Below are 21,463 nucleotides of genomic sequence, written 5' to 3'. Positions count from 1 at the left end.
GTAGCGGCTCGCTGCTTGTTCGGTTGCTGGCTCGCGCGTCTGGGTTGACAATAAAACGGTCGCTCCTTCGTACCTGACGTCGTCTCACAAGTGGTGGAGCGTGCTGTGATTCCCAAGTCCTCGTGCACTACCGGTCACCCCTGGAGCTCCGATCAGGTCGACGGCTGTGCTTGCCAACAGTGATGGCGCAAAACGACCCACCCCCTACCGCCTTCTTCGCACCACCCGCTCAGCCTGCTGGGCCTCACCACACCGTGAGTACCTCGCAACGAGACCCTCCAGTGTTTTCTGGCCTTCGCGGTGAGGACGTAGAAGAATGGCTGGACAGTTACGACCGTACCAGTGCTTGCAATTACTGGGATGAGGCACATAAGCTGCGCTATGTACCCTTTTATCTGAAGGAGGTTGCTAAGACGTGGTATCATAACCACGAACGCGACTTTCCTGATTGGTCAGCATTCACGGTGCAGCTGCGTCAAATATTCGGCACTTCTACAGGACGCTCTGAGGTAGCTAAACAGAAGCTCGCTACCCGCATCCAGGGGCCTGACGAATCGTACACATCGTACATTGAAGACGTTCTGGCCCTCTGCCGCCGCGCCCAAAAGGACATGCCGGAGGCCGATCGTATTCGGCAAGTAATGAAAGGCATCAACTCCGTCGCCTTTAATGCTCTTGTCATGCAGAGCCCGACAACAGTTCAGGACATTATTACCACCTGCCAGCGCCTGGACGCACTTTACTCAATGCGCCTTCCACACGCCTCCTATGACACTCGTCTTACTGGCGAGCATGAGCTGCGAGCTCTAATTCGCACCATAGTGAGAGAGGAACTTCACAGCCTTGTTCCTGCCAGCGCACCGACTTCACCTGCCCGCTCACCCCCTCCTAACCTGCGGGAAATTATAAAGGACGAATTGGCGTCGATGACGAGCGTCGCACGTGCCCCGCCTCCTGTGCCCTTACATGTGCCTACGTATGCCGAAGTCGTGTCACGGCCTCCTCCACCTACTCCACCTGTAACTACGGACGTCGTATACGACCATTTGGCTGCGATGGCAGCCAAGGCACCACCACAACCACACTTCCCTGCCTGGCGCCCTACGCGCCCCGTCTGTTACTACTGTGGCATAAGAGGACATATCTCCCGCTTTTGCCGTCGGCGCCAGCAAGATGAACGACGAGGTTATTCTTCGTACGAGAGTGACCGGGCTGCGAGGTCTGACCCCTACGTTCCAGGAACCTACATTCCCTCGTCACGACGTTCGCCTTCGCCTCCTTTGTCCCACGGTGAACCTCGTTCTTCCCGCTCACCCCGCCGTCGTTCACCATCGCCCTTCCGCCGTACTACTTCGCCTTTACGTTCTGCCCTGACGCCCCTCGACAGCCACTCGGAAAACTAGCAGCTGCAGTTTTTGGAGGAGAAACTGCCTGTCGTCGAATTGTCCCAATTCCTCCTGCGCGCCCTGCAAATTTACTAACTGTTTGTGTAGAAGGCATTTCGGTTGACGCACTCGTGGACACTGGAGCAGCCATTTCGGTCATTGATCGCGAACTATGTCATCGTCTACGAAAAGTGCAAACTCCATATGTTGGTCCGGTGTTATGTGGTGCTAATGAAAATAGAATTTACCCTATTGGACAATGCACTGTTCGTGTTCTGATCGACGGAATTCGTCACCATATACAATTGGCTGTGCTTTCTTCATGTGCTCATCCGATTATATTGGGCTGGGACTTCCTGTCAGCCGCTTCCGCTGTCATTTCGTGTGGTCCGCCCGTTATTCGCATTACGGACACTGAAAATTCTAGTGCTTACGATTTTTCGTCGCCTCACCTTGTTGCAGCTGCAGACTTTGTACTGCCCCCGGCCCAAGAACGTATCCTCACCATTAGATCCAGCGATACCATTGACGGTGACGCAGTGGTTGTCCCCGATCAGCGCTGCATTTTCCGAGGAATCGCCATCGCATGTTGTCTAGTGCGGTTTTCGCGTGGTCATGCCAGTCTCACCGCCTACAACACGACAACAGAGCCACAACTACTGCCAGAGGGGTCCACTGTTGCCAGCCTTATCGACATAGCACCGGTATGTGTCGTCACTGTATCGTCTCCGCCGTCAGTCGCTAAGTGTACGCCACCAGGAGGCTCATCTAATGCGCTTAAAGCCACTTTGAGTCCATATCTCACTCCAACGCAAACTAAAGACTTAATGGCCCTTTTAACAAAACACAAGACTTGTTTTGACGTTTGTTCGGATGGCTTAGGTCAAACTACGGTGACCTCTCATCACATCGCCACAGACGGTTCTCGTATTATCCGCCGTCGCCCTTACCGCGTGTCGTCTTCAGAACGCAAGGTCATCGAGGAACAAGTCAATGACATGCTCGCACGCAACGTTATCAGACCTTCCACAAGCCCTTGGTCTTCTCCTGTTGTCCTAGTTAAGAAAAGGGACGGATCAGTGCGATTTTGCGTTGATTACAGGGCACTAAACAAAATTACGCGCAAGGATGTATATCCTATGCCTCGAATTGACGATGCACTTGACACCTTACAGGGTGCAGAATATTTCTCAAGTCTCGACCTACGATCTGGGTATTGGCAGATCCCGATGCATGAGTCTGATAAAGAGAAGACAGCGTTTGCTACTCCTGATGGTCTCTTCGAATTCAATGTGATGCCTTTTGGGCTCTGCAATGCCCCAGCCACATTTGAGCGGATGATCGATACGGTGCTGCGTGGCCTAAAATGGAAGACCTGTCTTTGTTACCTGGATGACATCGTCATCTTTTCATCCAGCTTCTCGCAACACCTAGAACGTCTAGACGAGGTGCTCACATGTCTAGCCAAAGCCGGTCTCCAGCTAAATACCAAGAAGTGTCGGTTTGCGAGCCGCAGCATCAAAGTGTTAGGCCACGTTGTCAGCAAGCTTGGCATCGAACCTGATCCCGACAAAGTGGCCGCTGTGCTGCACTTTCCTAAGCCCACCACGCTCAAAGACCTTCGCAGCTTCCTCGGCTTAGCCTCTTACTTCCGCCGTTTTGTCCGTGATTTTGCCACTATCGCGGCTCCTCTTCACAAACTCCTGACCACAAGTGCATCATTTCTTTGGACAGATGACTGTGAAGCTGCTTTCCAGACCCTGAAGCGATGCCTCACGTCAGGGCCAGTTCTTCGCCATTTTGATCCCACAGCCCCTACTATATTACACACTGACGCAAGTGGGCACGGAATCGGCGCTGTTCTGCTGCAGCGTGACCAGGCTTCACAAGAGCAAGTCGTGGCTTACGCGAGCCGTACTCTCTCCCCAGCGGAACGCAATTACAGCATCACTGAACAGGAATGTCTCGCTATCGTATGGTCCGTGCAAAAATTTCGCCCCTATTTGTATGGCCGCCGCTTCACGATCGTCACGGATCATCATGCGCTCTGTTGGTTGTCATCATTAAAAAACTTGTCAGGACGCCTCGGTCGTTGGGTGCTCCGACTGCAGGAGTATGACTACAGTGTCACATACCGGTCGGGCCGCAAACACCAAGATGCCGACGCTTTGTCACGCTGTCCGCTGTTGCAAAATCATGACGCATCTACCTGCTGCGCAGCACCTCCCAGCCAAGAGACCACGCCGATGACCAGTCTTAGTCCCATCGAGCCCACTGCACCGGATGACTTCCTTCAATCCGCAGACCTCACCTCGCTCCAACGTGCAGACACATACTGCCGTACAATCATCGATCGGCTCACCGGCTCATCTCGTGCTCCCAACAGCCGCTTGCGACGACAACTCACGCGTTTCAAACTTCATGACGGAACGCTACTTCGACAAACTTACCATCCTCTCGGTAGCCGATGGGTCCCGGTCATACCTCGCTCACTTCGACTCCAAGTCTTAGAAGCCTTTCATGACGACCCGACGGCTGGCCACTTGGGTTTTCATAAAACCTACGATCGCATTAAGACTCGCTGCTTCTGGCCTGGCCTCTCCACTAGTGTTTCCAGGTACGTCACTTCCTGTTCATCATGTCAGCACCGAAAACGTTCGACATCTCTTCCCGCCGGCCCTCTACAGCCTCTCCCGTGCCCATCCGCTCCCTTCGAGTTCGTCGGCATAGACTTATACGGACCCCTTCCGCTTACCGCCGCCGGTCACCGCTGGATTGTGACTGCCGTAGACCATCTTACTCGCTACGCTGAGACGGCAGCTCTTCCTACTGGAGCTGCCAGCGAAGTAGCCGACTTTGTTCTGCGTGCCATTATCCTGCGCCACGGCGCCCCTCGTGTTCTCCTGAGTGACCGTGGCAAGACATTTCTTTCTCGTGTGCTCGCTGAAGTTTTACAGGCCTCTGACACAATCCATAAGACCACCTCGGCATATCATCCGCAAACCAATGGTCTTACTGAGCGTTTTCATAGAACTTTGTCAGACATGATCTCTATGTATGTCCAACCCGATCACAAGAACTGGGACACAATACTACCTTTCGTCACGTTTGCCTATAACACTGCCATACAACGCACTACAAGTTACAGCCCGTTTTTTCTTGTGTATGGCCGTGCACCATCTTTTGTTCTAGACACCAGCTTTTTGTCCACGCCTTCTGTCCCATCTGCGTCCCTTCCGGAAGAATTCGCTGCCCGTGTCAACCACTGCCGCACAATCGCCCGCGCCAACACCTCTACCATTCAGGCCCAGCGAAAAGTTCGTTGTGATGCGACACGTCGAGTTGTGTCATTCTACCCAGGCGACGAAGTGCTCCTCTGGACACCTATTCGCACACCCGGCCTCTGTGAAAAATTCATTCACAGATACCTGGGTCCTTACACCGTGCTTGAACGAACATCGGCCGTAAATTATCGCGTCGCGCCGGTTACTTCGGCTTCTGATCGCCGTCGTCGCGGGACCGAGATCGTCCATGTGTCTCGCCTGAAACCTTATATCCAGCGCTCATACACTTACTAAATGAACGTCTTGCAGACCGCTTTCGTGTAGGGGGGAAATAGTGTGAGCGCTGATTGTGTTGCTCATCATTTTCACTTTCACCTGCGCATACAAAGCACCGTGATCATCATCATCGTAGCGGCTCGCTGCTTGTTCGGTTGCTGGCTCGCGCGTCTGGGTTGACAATAAAACGGTCGCTCCTTCGTACCTGACGTCGTCTCACAATATATATATATATATATATATATATATATATATTAAAATAGAGGTGTTGTACGTCGAGAAAGGTTCAGACGCAGCTTGGCAAAATGTGCTTTATCAGGCAGGTCTGGCTAATGGGGAGCGGCGTGCGCGAGCTACTACTACAACCACCGATCATCATCGTCTTCTTCATTACCAGCTGAGCGTCCGTTATTCAGATTCATTACAATTACTCCCCGCGAAATAAGGAGCCATTCTGGCGACCTATGAACAAGTAAACACGGGAGGGTCGTAGCAGGGCTTAAGTCTCGAGACGTGGACAATTTCCTGGCCACGACAACGTTGGTCAGAAGATGGTTCCAGTGGCTCAATGAGGTAATTCACTGGTGAAGTTTTTCGTAGCACACGATATGGGGCGTGATACTTGGGGACCAACTTGGTAGAAAGGCCAGGTGTAGCAGAAGGGACATGCAGCCAGACGAGTGAACCTGGATCGTAGGAAGTAGTGTTATTTGATGCATCATGGTGGTGCTTTTGGCGTCTTTGGTCTTGGGTTGTGAATGATCTTGCCAGTTGGCGGCATTCTTCAGCGTATGTAGCGGCTTGAGACAAAGTCGTGGACTCTGAAGAGTCAGGTTTGTACGAAAGAATGGTGTCCATAGTGCAAGAAGGTTCGCGTCCGTAAAGGAGGAAAAAAGGAGAGAACCCAGTAGTGCTTTGAATGGCAGTATTATAGGCGAACGTGATAAACGGGAGCACTCGGTCCCAATTGGAGTGGTTTGACGAAATATACATAGAGAGCATGTCATCAAGGGTGCGGTTGAAGCGCTCTGTCATTCCATTGGTCTGGGGATGATAGGCGCTTGTAGTGCGGTGAACGACGTGGCACTCACGCAGCAATGCTGTGATGACGTCTGACAAGAATACGCGACCACGATCGCTCAGTAACTCCCGAGGTGCTCCATGACGTAATACGATGTTGTAAAGAACGAAAGTCGCAACGTCTTTTGCTGTAGACGAGGGAAGGGATGAAGTTTCGGCATACCGCGTGAGATTGTCGACGGCAACTATGATCCAGTGGTTGCCGTCAGCAGTGTTGGGAAGGGGACCATAGATATCGATGCCGACGCGATCGAATGGTCGGGATGGGCATGGTAAGGGTAACAAGGTACCGCTGGCGTGATAAGGGGGAGTTTTTCGTCTCTAGCACGTCGAGCGGGCCCGAACGTATTGTCGTATAAAACGGTACATGCCACGCCAGTAATATCGGAGACGTACGCGAGAATAAGTCTTCAGAAAACCTGCGTGGCCACATTGGGGGCCGTCACGAAACGTGGAACAAATTTCGGATCGCAGATGACGTGGAATCACGAGTAGCCACTGACGTCCACTGGGTGCGTAGTTGCGTCGGTACAGCACGTCGTCGCGAGTGGCGAAGTGCTCGACTTGCCGACGCAACGTGCGAGAAGGGGGGAAGCCATCCGCCCAGCCAGGATGTCTAGAATCGAAGCAACCCAAGGGTCCTTGCGTTGCGCAGATGGCATGTCGGCGATGGTGACGGCAGTGGCATCACAGGTTAGACGTTCGCAGCAGTCCGGGGCAGGGGGTAGGGGCGAACGGGTTAGGGCGTCTGCGTCCGAATGTTTCCGGCTGGAGCGATAGACCACGCGAATATTATATTCTTAGAGACGTAAGGAGACGCGGGTGCTTCGCGAAGTGATCGGACGCGACGCTCATCGGCTCCGTCGATTTTCGGCTGGAACCGTGCTCTCTTCAATGTGGCAGCTCTAAAACTTGTGTGACTGCATCTGCCAAGTCAGCAAGATTCTGGGGACACCGATCTCACCCAGGTACGCCCAATCTTCGGCCACTTCGAGCAACTTTGCATCACAACGTAGCGAACGAGCTAAGCCTCACGGCGGCGGTTCCGCCGCTGCTGGATGCGGAGACGCCGCTCGGTCAACTCCTCAACATGGCGCTGCCTGAACAACGTGGCTACGACCCTACGACTCTGTCGTGGTCGTATATCCCGAAAAATCCATCAGACGACGGCCCATCCACCATTTCGGCGGAGCAAGCCGACATTTTTCAACTCGTCGAGGGTCGGCGTCGCCGCCGAAGAAACGCGGAAGGAGCGTCTGCACTGAAAACTCCTCTCAACAATTCAGCCACTGGAGACGCTCGCGCTCCATCTCCTAAAGCTCCACAAAAGACTTCACCAGTCTCCAAGTGGACGCCGAAACCAACGGTCAGGATGAATCCTGGCGACTACGTGATCGTGCTCAAGCCACGCATCACAGTAGCCCTCAAGGCAGCGTTTCAACAAGGTGAGCTCGGCGCTGCCATTTCCCAACTCATCGGAAGGCAGCACATGCATGACATCAGCATTTCTCCCAATTGGGAGCAAAACATCATCATCTGTGGCACGCAGAATAACGAGGTGGTTCAGAAACTGCTGTCGGACTTTCAAATCAACACCAGCAAAGGACCGCTGCCGCTTCGCGGTCACCTCAAGCTCACCGGTGATGTGTGTCGCGGCGTGATTTCTGTGCACAACCTCGAAACCAGTGCGTCTCTGAAACATAGTGTGCAGTGGCGTGGCGGTGAACTAGTCTATGCGCGCAAGCTGGGGAACTCCAACGTAGCTGTGTTGACTTTCGCGGGAAGGAAGGTTCCGCGTTTCGTCCACTATAACGCAGAACTGACTCCCGTCAGGGAGTACAAGAAGACAGTGCCAGCGTGCTACCGCTGTGGTGCACTGGGGCACCGGGCGGATATCTGTCCCAACCCGGTCACCGAAAGATGCAGCCTTTGTGGCCAAAACGTGGGCGCTGGTCCTGAGGGGATGGCCCCCCACGAATGCAACCCAACCTGCATAGTTTGCGGGGGTCCGCACCTCACCAGCTCCCCCGAATGCACTGAAAAATTCATCAGGCTTCAGCAACCAGGGTTCAGGACATCGGGGACCTCAACAAAACCAAAGCACCGGTCAACTGGCAAAGTGCCAATTCCTGGCAAAGCAGCAACGGCAACGCTACCACCTGGCGCGGCGGAATCTCCAGCTGTCGGCGCTCCATCTGGCAACGCTGCACGCAACCAACCCAAGGAGGGCAGTTGGGTGGAGGTCGCCTCCTCTCCCTCCCCTCTCTCCTCTCCACCTTCTTCTGCCACAAGCACTACCGAAACACAAAAACTCAGGCATGAGCTCGCCCTTTTGCGATCTCAGAATGAAAAACTAGCCAGCGAACTTGACTCGCTCAAAACCAATCTCACTACTAAGCCCTCGTTGAGCGACGAAGAGGAAAATATAACAGACAGGGAGATTCCTACTACTGTAGAGAGTCGCGTCGCGGCCCTGGAGACCCAGGTGAATGCAATAGAAACACAATTGGCCGACCTCCCCAAAATTATCCACGACACCATCGCGCGTCATATGGAGACTGTCATCGCACAGGTGACACAAACAGTAACTCACATTATCCAAAAGTGGATACAAGACAATCCACGCGTCCTCAAGCGCGTAGGGCCAATTAGGGACGTTAATCGCCCCTCAAAATTTAACAGAGTGACTCCAGATGAGTCGGACTTTTCTGAAGACTCCAGTACGTCAGCACAGGGTGCTGGTGAACTGAGTAATCTTAACAACACAACCCCACCCTCTATCTCCGAACATGGCCTCCAACCCTAGGTCGCGAGCCAGAGCAACTCAGCCGTTGTTACTAACACAGTGGAACTGCAGAGGTCTCAAGAACCACAAGAAGCGGGCTCATTTCCGCCTCTATCTTGAGACCTTTGAGTTCCTTGTTGCCGTGGTTGCCCTTAAGGAACCCGGCTCGGACGTCAAACTCACAAATTACACTACATTTCAACACAACCCGGAGACATGTATACTTGTTCACAAGCAATATACCGCCCAGGAAGTCACACTCCCCACAACACCGCCTTTCCCATACACAATGGTGTCGGTGCTGCCTATAAGGCGATCTCACCCACCTGTTCATATTTTAAACATTTACTGTCCCCCAAAGCTTAAGAACGTCACGTTCAACGAAACTTTCACACAAGCTATGCAGGTGGCAGGACGGGACCCCCTCCTGATCGTCGGCGACTTCAATGCCCCAAGCAGGTTATGGGGTTACCCACGAGAGGACACGCGCGGGAAGAAGCTTGCGGAACTTCTTTCTACACTTGGACTCACCCTCCACACTGATCCCGCCAGCCCAACACGTGTAGGCAACTCTGTTCAACGAGATACTTGCCCGGACCTCACAATTACACGCAACATACGCCATGCCGACTGGCTGAACACACAGGACACTCTCGGTAGTGATCATTGTGTATCAAACACAACTGTGTTCATGCGTCCCTTAAAACGCCCACTTACACAAGCTCGTATCCCAGATTGGACAACTTTCCGCACCACTCTACCTATTGTAGACCCTCTCCAGTCGGGATACGACACCTGGACTAAATCACTGACGTCTACACTGAAACAGCACGAACAGCTGATACAGCTCACGGAAACTCAAACGGACGTGGACAACCACCTCCTCCATCTTTGGCAGGCCCGCCGCAGCCTCACCAAACGATGGAAAAAACAGAAACATAACAGACGCCTCAAGAAACGCATCCTAGAACTCACGGAGCAAGCTGCGGAATATGCTGCTCAGCTAGCTGACACTAACTGGGTGGACAGGTGCAACACGGCTGCACGCCAGATGTCTGGTCGCAACACGTGGCGCCTGTTTCGCGCTCTCATCGATCCAACACAAACACGCACGGAAACTCAACGTCACTTACATAAGGTCATGCACAACTTTACAGGAACGACAACACAGCTGGCAAACACGCTCAGGGACCGATACCTGTGCACCACCAAGGACCCCCGGACGGCCGCATACTCCTACGCAGGCAAAAAGAACACGCAGTTGGACACCCCGTTCCAGCTCCACGACCTCCAGGCGGCCTTACGCAAGATGAAGCGTGGCACTGCACCAGGGCGTGACCAGGTTACGGTCAAACTGTTGGCCAATCTTCCCGACGCAGCCTACGCCACGCTCCTCAAATACATCAATAGCATTTGGGACGGAGAAACTCCTCTCCCTCTTGAATAGAAATCAGCTCTCGTGACCTTCATCCCGAAGGCAGGTAAACCTATTGACGTGGAGAACCTTCGCCCCATCTCCCTCACGTCTTGTGTCGGCAAGCTGATGGAAACGATGGTGCGCGACAGACTCTCCGAGTTTCTAGAAACACAGCACACTTTTGCGGACACCATGTTTGGATTCCGCCCTCAGAAGTCAGCCCAGGATATACTTCTACAGCTCCACCATGACATATTAGATCCTGTTGAATGCCCCCACAATGACAAGGTAGTCCTGGCCTTGGATCTTAAAGGAGCATTCGACAACGTAAAGCATGAGGTAATCCTTGACCACCTCAGTCAGACCAACTGTGGTTATAAAACATTCAATTATGTTAGACAGTTTCTTACAGACCGTCGAGCCTACATACGCATACAAGATGAGGAACATGGGCCTTACGTCATCGGCTCGAGGGGAACTCCTCAAGGCGCGGTCCTCTCTCCCCTCCTATTTAATATAGCCATGCTTCATCTTCCCCCCAAATTGGCTTCTTTACCAGGGATACATCACGCTCTTTACGCGGATGATATCACGATCTGGGCCACGCAAGGTAACCTGGGTCACATGGAGTCATGCCTGCAAGCAGCAGCGACTGTAGTCGACGACTACGCAACCTACTGCGGACTCCAGTGTGCCCCGGCTAAGTCAGAATTTGTGCACGTACGTCCCTCCCCTCAGGACACAACTCAGCTCCATATCAGTCTTCCCTCGGGACCGATCCGTGAGGCCAAGGAGATCCGCGTCCTTGGCCTCTTCATACACCACCAACGCAAGGCCGACACCACAATAGCCGCCAAACTTCGCACGGTGGGAGACCAGGTGGGCCGTATGGTCCGCCGGGTCTCCAACAAGCGGGGCGGATTACGAAGCAGGGATGCAATGCGGCTTGCCCATGCTTTCGTAACGAGTAGAATACTCTACTCGACTCCCTACTTGCACCTACGCAAACACGAGGATGATCAACTCGAGGTCATCCACCGTAAAGTTATCAAGCGGGCTCTCGACCTCCCTATCACCACGTCCAACCAGAGACTTCTGGCCCTAGGCGTGGTGAATACCTACCGGGAACTTCGAGAATCCCACCTCGTTAACCAATACACGCGCCTTGCACAGACCCATTCCGGTCGCCGCCTCTTGGACCGAATACACATCAAACACGATTACTATATTGAGGAAAGGGTGAGAGTGCCAGAACCTTGGAGACGCGCCCTCCGGGTCCGACCCCTTCCCCGCAACATGTCCAAAGAAAACCACAGTGGTCGCCGCCAGGCGCGCGCGGAAGCGTTGCAGCGACACTTTGGTCAAGAGGAACACGTGTGCTACGTGGACGTTGCCGGCCCGCACCATGGGGGGTGGTATACTGCCGCAGTCATACACAACGCAAACACCGTAAACGGGCTCACTTTCAAAGCCTACAGCGCAACACACGCGGAGGAGGTTGCCATCGCTCTGGCTCTCACCTATCCCTCTTCTAAACATATCATCACCGACTCACGAGGGGCCTGTCGGAACTATCAGCTAGGGTGGGCTTCACCGCTTGCTCAGCGCATACTGGAACCTAGCTGCCAATACGTTAATCCAACTCCGCGAAATCTGGTTTGGGCACCCGGTCACCAAGGACTCAGGGGTAACGAACAGGCCGATCAGGCCGCCCGCGCACTCTCTTCCCGGGCTATCTCCCTGTCTTTGGAAGCCTACTCGCAATCAGACAATTCGGCCCTTTCATTCAAAGATATTACCAATTACTACAAGGAGGAGCACCGGCGCTATCCAGACCCTTGTGAGGGACTGCATCGCGCTGACGAGCGCCTCCTTTTAAAACTGTTTACCAATACTGTACTGTGCCCGGCGGTGCTAAAACATTTCAATTCATCCTTTGATGGCACGTGCCAGTTCTGTGGTGAGGTGGCTGACACCTTTCACATCGTCTGGGCGTGCCAGTCTAATTCATCTATCCCCCCAACCCCAATCCCACGAGAGAGGACTGGGAGGCGGCCCTGCTCGGCTGTCAAGACCTGAAGGCCCAAGAGGCTCTGGTTCAACGTGCGCGGGCGGCGTTGCTTGCCAATGGAGCCCCGGAATAGGGGTTCCACCTAGTGCTGTGAGGGTAGGAGGCCAATAAGGCCCCAACCCAATCACCTCTCTGTAACCATTTAATGGTTATTAAATGTTTTCACCACCACCACCTAGAGACGTAATGCCCATCGGGCGAGGCGACCGCTTGGATCCTTCAGTGATGGCAACCAGCACAGAGCGTGGTGGTCAGTCACGACGCCAAAAGGGCGCCCGTACACGTTAGGTTGAAATTTCTCTATCACCGAAATAATGGCGAGGCATTTCTTTTCAGTGACGGAATAGTTGATTTCGGCTTTGCTAAGAGTTCGGCTTGCGTAGGCAACCACGTACTCTTGGAAGCCGTCTTTCTGCTGTGCAAGAATAGCGCCTAGCCCGACACCACTAGCGTCGGTGTGGATCTCTGTGGGTTCCGATGGGTCGTAGTGTCGCAGAATAGGCGGCGACGTGAGGAGGCGGCGCAGTTCATTGAAAGAATCGTCACAGGTGGCAGACCAGGCTGAAAGGTCTCTAGAGCCGGCGAGGAGCTTGGTCAAAGGAGCGATGATCGTCGCGAAATTGCGGACGAAGCGCCGGAAGTAAGAGCAAAGGCCTATGAAGCTTTGGAGCTCTTTCATGGTGGTTGGTTTGGGAAACGCTGAAACGGCTGTAAGTTTGGCAGGGTCAGGAAGAATGCCGTCTTTTGAAACTACGTGGCCAAGGATCGTAAGCTTTCGAGCGGCAAAATGGCACTTCTTCAGATTCAGTTGCAGCCCCGCGGCAGAAATACACGTGAGGACTTTCTCGAGGTGGGTTGAATGGGTTGCGAAATCAGTTGAAAAGACGACAATGTCATCTAAATAACAAAGACAAACGTTCCATTTGAGGCCTCGAAGGATACAGTCCATCATTCGCTCGAAAGTAGCTGGCGCGTTGAAGAGGCCGAAGGGCATGACTGGGAATTCGGAAAGCCCGTCGGGCGTGATGAAAGCTGTTTTTTCGCGATCGGCCTCTGCCATGGGTACTTGCCAGTATCCAGAGCGCAGATCTAAAGAAGAGAAAAATTCGGCTCCCTGTCGGCAGTCCAAGGCATCGTCAATGCGTAGCAGCGGATAGACATCCTTGCGCGTGATTCGGTTGAGACGTCGGTAGTCCACGCAAAACCTGATAGATCCGTCCTTCTTCTTCACCAACACAACTGGAGAGGCCCAGGGACTGCTTGCCGGTTCGATTATGCCACGTGTCAGCATGTCATCAACCTGTTCACTGATGGCACGGCGTTCGGTAGTTGACACACGATATGGACGCTGCCGTAATGGCGTCTCTTGACCGGTATCTATACGGTGAACAACAGATGACGCTCGACCTAAGGAAGGCTGATTGTGGTCAAACGAGGCTCGAAAACGCTGTAGGAGCTTGATCAGCTGTTCCTGCTGCCCAGGCGTGAGGTTGCAATCAATGGATTTGCGGAATACATCCATAGGTTCATTAGCGTTAGTTGCGGGTGTAATGGCACAAGTCGGTAAAAATGGCTTGTCTGGATAGATCGGGTCTTCGAAAATACAATTTAAGGTCTCGAGGCTTCCCAGACACTCGCCGCGTAGCAGGATGTACGGACAAGCAGAAACGTTGCACGCATAAAGTACCGCCGAATCATTGGAAAAGTTGATGACGGTAAACGGGAGGACGATGGTTTGGTGTTGCACACTAGCTATAGTTGGTTGGAACAGGAGCGTCGAGTTAGTGGCAGCAGGGGAAAACACAGGCACTAGGACGGCGGACAACGGCGCGATGCGGACGTCAGCTGCGGCAAACACTTTCGAGGGACTGTGGTGGTCGATATCAAGGCACGGATTCGTCAACGTGAGTTCAGCACGAGCGCAGTCGACGAGGGCCTGATGGGTAGAAAGGAAATCCCATCCTAGTATGACGTCGTAAGATGAACATGGGAGAACAACAAAGTTGACGGCGTACAAAACATCTTGAATAAGAACACGTGCTATGCACTGAGCTGTCGGCGCGACGAAATGGGAAGTGGCTGTACGCAGAGCAAGATTCGTAAGCGGCGTTGTAACTTTTCTCAAATCGCGACACAGTTTTTCACTAATTACAGAAACGACGGCGCCTGTGACGACAAGTGCACGTACAACAACACCTTCCACTAGCACATCAATTTCGTTGGTCGGACAAAGAGGAGGCCTTGGAAAGTTCGACGACGACGCAGTTCTTGTGTCCGGAACTGCGGCTGTCAGTTTTCCTCTTGAGCGGGGCTCGTGCGCCGAAGCATCGTGGAGACAGATCGGCGACTTCACTTTCACTTCACTTCACTTCACTTTATTTCCTTAAAGACCCCACAGGGGGGTGTTACATAAGGGGTGGGTTGTAGAACAAAGATACAAAAGCCACAGGTTAACATTGCAGATGCATTGACACACTTTGAATAAAACGTGATGGACAGGTGATTGAAACAACATCGTGGGGAAGGTCATTCCATTCTTTGGCGGCGCGGCAGAGAAATGATGCAGAAAATGTTGAGGTGCCAGATCGGGGTCGGAAGACTTGAAGTGGATGGCCAGTGCGGGGAGAAATGCGTGCGGCGGGAGCGATGTAAGGTGGTTGGTGGAGTGAGCTGTGATACAACTTGTGGTACAGTGACAATGTAGCAATTCTGCGGCGAAGGGAAAGACTTAATAGACCGGATTCATTTTTAAGGGATGAAACACTGACATCGTAAGAATAAGAAGAATGAATGAAGCGAGCGGCACGATTTTGAACTGCTTCGATGGCGTTGATCAGATAAACTTGGTGAGGGCTCCAGATGGGTGATCCGTATTCAAGTTTGGACCGGATTAGCGACTGATAGGCCAGAAGACGAACGTGATACGGTGAGTGACGTAGGTGACGTTTTAGGAATCCTAATGATCGGTTGGCTGATGAAATCATGTTAGTGATATGCGTTCGCCAGGAAAGATCAGGGGTTAATATTACACCAAGATACTTGTAGGATACGGCTGTTTCGACTGGCATGTTAGCAATTTCATAGGAAAATTGGAGTGGGTTTTTGCGGCGGTGGAAGGAAACTAATTTGCATTTGTTAGGATTAAGGGTCATAAGCCAATGGTCACACCAGTTTAATACTTCATTAAGGTCATTCTGTAGTGCTGCTTGATCAAAAGTGTTGGTTATTTTGCGGTAGATGACACAATCATCTGCAAACATACGAAGGTTGCAGGATAAATTGTTAGGTAAGTCGTTAATGTAGATTAGGAACAAAAGCGGGCCAAGGACAGATCCCTGTGGCACTCCAGACCTAACAGGAAGAGAGTTAGATTTGACGTTGTTAACGACAACAAACTGAGAGCGGTTAGTCAGAAATTGAGCAATCCAGTTAAGAAGTTCAGCTGGTAGATTTATTTGAGAAAGTTTTTTTAGTAGGCGCTGGTGTGGAACTTTGTCGAAAGCTTTAGTGAAGTCAAGAAAAATGGCATCAGTTTGGAGGTTACCATCGAGGTTAGCATGCAGGTCGTGAAGGAAAAGGGCTAGTTGGGTTTCGCATGAGCGGCCTTTTCGAAATCCGTGTTGCGAGGAATGAAAGAAATTGTTAGAATCAAGAAAATGCATGATATGAGTGTATATGACATGTTCCATGAGTTTGCAACATACACTGGTTAATGATATGGGGCGATAATTTAACGGGCAGTCTCTTTTACCTGTCTTGTGAACCGGAATGACCTTCCCACACTTCCAGTCGAGAGGCAGAATACCCGAGGAAAGTGACTGGGAAAACAGCAAAAACAAAAACTCGGCTGATATGTGCTTTGTGTTCTTTAACAGCTTAGATGTAATTTCGTCGGTACCCGCCGAGGATGAGTTTCATTTTTTCTATTAAAGACAGGATACCATTGAAACCTATGTTAAAGGGTGGCATTTCAGGCAGATTAACAGGGGCGACGGGGTGGTAATGACCGGCGAGAATCGATAGGGCGTCATGGGGACAATGAGTCGGTGATAGGAGAAGATGATCACTGGGGATTCTGGGCAGCCTGGTAACTTGCAGAATTCCCATGGTCTGGAGGCTGGAAGTTGCGACGGCAACAGTAGCGTGCTATATGTCCCAGGAAACCGCATGCGAAACAGATGGGTCCATTATCCAAGGTGCGCCATGGGTTAACGATAGAAGGTGCAGGGGGCAAAACGGGATGGGGTGCCATGTATGTAGGCAGCGTCGTAGGGTAGGAGGACCCAGTGCCCCGGTATGCGCCAGAGACAGGTAGGGCTGGGGGTCTAGCAACGACGGCAGCGTAGGTCAGCGGCGCAGGGACAGATGGCGATAGAGGCAGTGCCTGCGTGACCTGTATCTCAATGACCTGGCGTAGACGTGGGTCTAACGAGGTCACTGGCGCGGATGCTTCGGCCACAAGAGAAAGCTGACGCGCAACTTCTTCACGAATGAATTGTTTGATGTGGGGCAGTAAGACGGTGTGATCAGCAGCGACGTCGTGTACTAGGGCAGAAACTTCAGCCGTATCTTCTGCGGCCCTGCGCGTCGAGACACGCTGCTTACGCAACTCGTCGTACTCCTGACAGAGCTGCACAACATCGGTGACGGTCTGCGGATTCCTAGCGACGAGCATCTGGAAGGTATCGTCGTCAACTCTTTTGTTGATGTGCTTGATTTTGTCGCGTTCGGTTAGAGATTCATCGACGCGCTTGCAAAGAGACAACACATCTTCAATGTAACTTGTAAAGGTCTCGTCCCTGTGCTGGACTCGACTACGGAGACGCTGTTCCGCGTGAAGCCGGCACACGGCGGGACGACCAAAGACCGCGGTGATGGTGGTCTTGAAGGCGGACCAGTTGGTGATTTCGCCTTCGTGGTTCTTGAACCACAGGCTGGCCACATCAGCGAGGTGAAAGCGCACGTTTGTGAGCTGGTCGCAGGCGTTCCACTTGTTGCAAGAGCTTACGATTTCGTACTCGACGAGCCAGTTCTCGACGTCTTGTTCGTCGTTGCCGCGAAAAATCGGTGGGTCGTGTTGCCGAGGCACGCCAGAACAGTAGACTGCCGTTGGTAAGGCAGCTTGAGAAGGGCCAGGAGCAGTCATGGTGAACGGTGAGGGTAGCGTACGATTGCGAAGTTCCAGGTTGATGGAAACCCCGGCTCCTCCACCGCTTAAAATAGAGGCGTTGTACGTCGAGAAAGGTTCAGACGCAGCTTGGCAAAATGTGCTTTATCAGGCAGGTCTGGCTAATGGCGAGCGGCGTGCGCGAGCTACTACTACAGCCACCGATCATCATCGTCTTCATTACCAGCAGAGTATCCGTTATTTAGATTCATTACAATATATATATATATATATATATATATATATATATATATATATATATATATATATATATATATATATATATATATATTGTAGTGGGGAATTCGCAAGGCAATGACTAGGGGGACCATCGCTGAGTGCGAAGCGCGAGCGGGAGCACGAGCTGGAGACACTGGACTGCTCGAGCATTTGTTTCTGTACCGGCTGTCTGCCTATTACCTGGCGTCGCTAATAAACCCCCTTGCACATTAATCATAATTAAGAAGAAAAAAAGATAAAGTTGCAATGTACCCACATCGAGTCTAAGCTGACAAACTAAGGCATGCACTATAAGTGTTCCAGCTCTAATGTTTGTAAAGATCAGCAGTCACTGGTGGCGTGATGGTGGCGGTGGCTTGAGGCGGCAGATGCTGGCGATGTCTTAGCAGCTGGAGTAAAGCGCTAATATATATATTAGGAAGTCTTGGTTTGGAAGACCTTTATTAGGCCCGAGGAACCGGCAGCCGACAGCGGAGATGCACGAAGCAAGATGATGATGATACGTGACAACGATGAGGATGCATGAGCAATAAATACATGATAATGATGATAATGTACATATGAAGAGGATTGGTATACTAAATGCCCACACTGATTCCCCCCACGTGAAAGCGGCCAGCCTGGCCGCGGCAAGTCAAGGGGACAAAGAACGTCACATGAAGGGCTTCATACGGGAGACATGGACGACTTCAGTAGTTCGATAACGGCGATCTGCTGGGGCTGCAAGTGGCGTCACGCGATAATTCGCTGGTGAAGTTTCTTCAAGAACTGTGTACGGCCCGATAAATCGTGGCTGGAACTTGTCGCACAAACCAGGTGTGCGAATAGGCGCCAAAAGGAGAACTTTGTCTCCAGGTTGAAAGGATACAGCACGATGCGATTCATCATAAACCAGCTTTCTGTCTTGCTGTCGGGCTTCAGTGCTCATACGAGCACATTGGCGGCTCTCTGCGAGCCGCAAAACGTATTCCTCTGAAGAGGATGGAGATGGATCCGCATGGCATGTAAAGAAAGAGACGTCCAGCAAAGAAGTAGGGGAGCGTCCATAAACTAGGTAAAATGGTGAGTAGCCGGTTGTCCGCTGAAAAGCCGTATTGTAGGCGAAAGTGACGAATGGTAGAACTACATCCCAGTTCTTGTGGTCTCGTTGAATGTAGGCGGCGATCATGTCAGCAAGAGTGCGGTGGAATCGCTCAGTGAGGCCGTTAGTTTGGGGATGATAACTAGAGGCAGTCTTGTGAGTTGTGCCAGAGGCGCGAAGAAGTTCGTTCACTAGTTGTGGAAGGAAGGCCCTTCCACCGTCGCTGAGCAATACACGTGGAGCACCATGACGCAGTATAATGGCTCGGAGGATGAAGTCGGCAATTTCAGAAGTTGAACCGGTAGTGACAGATGCCGTCTCGACGTAGCGCGTCAAATGGTCAACGGCTGTTACTGCCAGTGAGGTAGCCTATACCTCACTGCCAGTGAGGTACCTATAACTGCCAGTGAGGTAGCCTATAATACGTCGACAGTATGGGTCAGCCAGCTGTCGAGAAGAAAAATCGTGCGGGTCGTCCGAAGGCAGCTGGTCCATAGAGGCGAGAGCGGAAACCACCGTAGACGTGGACTCCGAAGTTGTGTTGTGCAAAGTGATTGCGGAAACGTTGAGGGGAGTCGCTGGTATTGGGCAGCGAGAAAGAGCATCGGCGTCGCTATGCTTTCTGCCACACTTGTATACGATGGCAAAATCATACTCTTGTAGGCGTAGAATCCAACGGCCGAGGCGTCCCGGCAAGTTCTTGAGTGTCGAAAGCCAACATAAAGCGTGGTGGTCGGTCGCAATGGTGAAATGGCGGCCGTGAAGATAGGGACGAAATTTCTGCACTGACCAAAAGATGGCGAGGCACTCCTTCTCGGTGATCCTGAAGTTTCTCTCGGCTGCGGAGAGGACGCGGCTGGCGTACGCAACGACTCGCTCTCGTGAAGAGTTGTCGCGCTTGAGGAGGACGGCTCCTAAACCGTGGCCGCTAGCGTCTGTATGGAGGAAGGTCGGTGCACCATCGTGAAAATGAGAAAGTACAGGATCGGTCGTGAGGGCACTCTTCAACCTGTCGAAAGCCGATTCACATTCCTGAGACCACTGAAAGGGCGTACCAGAAGCAAGTAGCTTATGGAGTGGTGCGGCTATGGAGGCAAAGTTTTGTATGAATCGCCGAAAGTAAGAGGCGAGACCAAGGAAACTTCGAAAATCTTTCGGCTTCTCAGGGCGAGGGAAGCGAAGCACCGCAGCAGTTTTCTCGGGGTCTGGACGAATTCCGTCTTTGCTCACAACATGACCGAGGACCTTGATAGATCAGCTGGCGAAAGGGCACTTCTTGGTGTTAATTTGAAGACCAGCGCCCGCAAGGCAAGTCAGGACCTCGTTCAAGCGTTGCAGATGTTGAGGAAATGTCGATGAAAAGACAACAATGTCATCGAGGTAACATAGGCAAGTCTTCCATTTCTGGCCACGCAGCACGGTGTCAATCAAGCGCTCCAAACTTGCGGGCGCATTGCATAGACCAAACTGCATAACATTGAATTCGTATAGGCCGTCCGGGGTTGCAAACGCCGTTTTTTCTTTGTCATCTTCGTGCATGGGGATTTGCCAATAGCCAGAATGCAAGTCAAGGCTTGAAAAGAATTCAGCACCTTGTAAGGAATTGAGGGCGTCGTCGATACGCCGCATGGGGTATACGTCCTGCCTAGTGATCTTATTGAGTGCTCGGTAATCGACTGAAAATCGTACGGAACCGTCTTTTTTACGCACCAGAACCACTGGAGATGACCAAGGACTGGTTGAGGGTCAGATTATCTCCCGTTGTAGCATATCGTCTACGTTTTTGTCAATGATTTTCCGTTCGGCTAGGGAGACGCGGTACGGACGACGATGCACAATGGATGTTCCGTCGGTCTGAATACGATGTGCTGTAGCAGTTGTCTGACCCAGGCTGGATAAATGAACGTCAAAAGAGTTTGCATGCTTTTGCAATAAATCAAGCATCTGCTGCTTCTGTGAGTCTGTCAAGTCCTAGTTGATGGCTGCTGTAAAGGCCGAGGAAGCAGCATGATCTCCAGGATGGCCTTCAGGGGAGGCAGGGGTAAGAGGCACGACGCACACAGGCTCCAGATCGGCAACGCAGGCGACAGTAGTGCCCCGCGGCAGTAAAATTTTATCTGGTGTGGTGTTCGTAGCAGCGAGGACAGCTGATCCATCGTTGAAGCGAGCCACACCTGATGCGAGAGCTATGCCTTTATTAAGGCAACGGGGCGATGGAGTGACCAAAATGTCACCATAGTCACTATAATTAAATATATATATATATATATATATATATATATATATATATATATATATATATATATATATATATATATATATATATATATATATATATATATATATATATATATATATATATATATATATATATATATATATATATATATATATATATGGGATATGGCACAACGGGAGCGTTGTCAACAAGGATAAATATATTTATTTCCCAACAGTTTCGGGAGGGGACCTCCCTTCATCAGGGGATGAGTTATCCCCTGATGAAGGGAGGTCCCCTCCCGAAACTGTTGGGAAATAAATATATTTATCCTTGTTGACAACGCTCCCGTTGTGCCATATCCCATACCTTCACGAAGACTAACTGGCCCATTGAATTATTACTCCCACTATATATATATATATATATATATATATATATATATATATATATATATAT

Source organism: Rhipicephalus microplus, chromosome 9 (assembly GCF_043290135.1).
Source record: "Rhipicephalus microplus isolate Deutch F79 chromosome 9, USDA_Rmic, whole genome shotgun sequence".
NCBI classification, from domain to species: domain Eukaryota; kingdom Metazoa; phylum Arthropoda; class Arachnida; order Ixodida; family Ixodidae; genus Rhipicephalus; species Rhipicephalus microplus.
The sequence above is the reverse complement of the archived record's forward strand: the minus strand, read 5'-3'. Positions refer to the sequence as shown.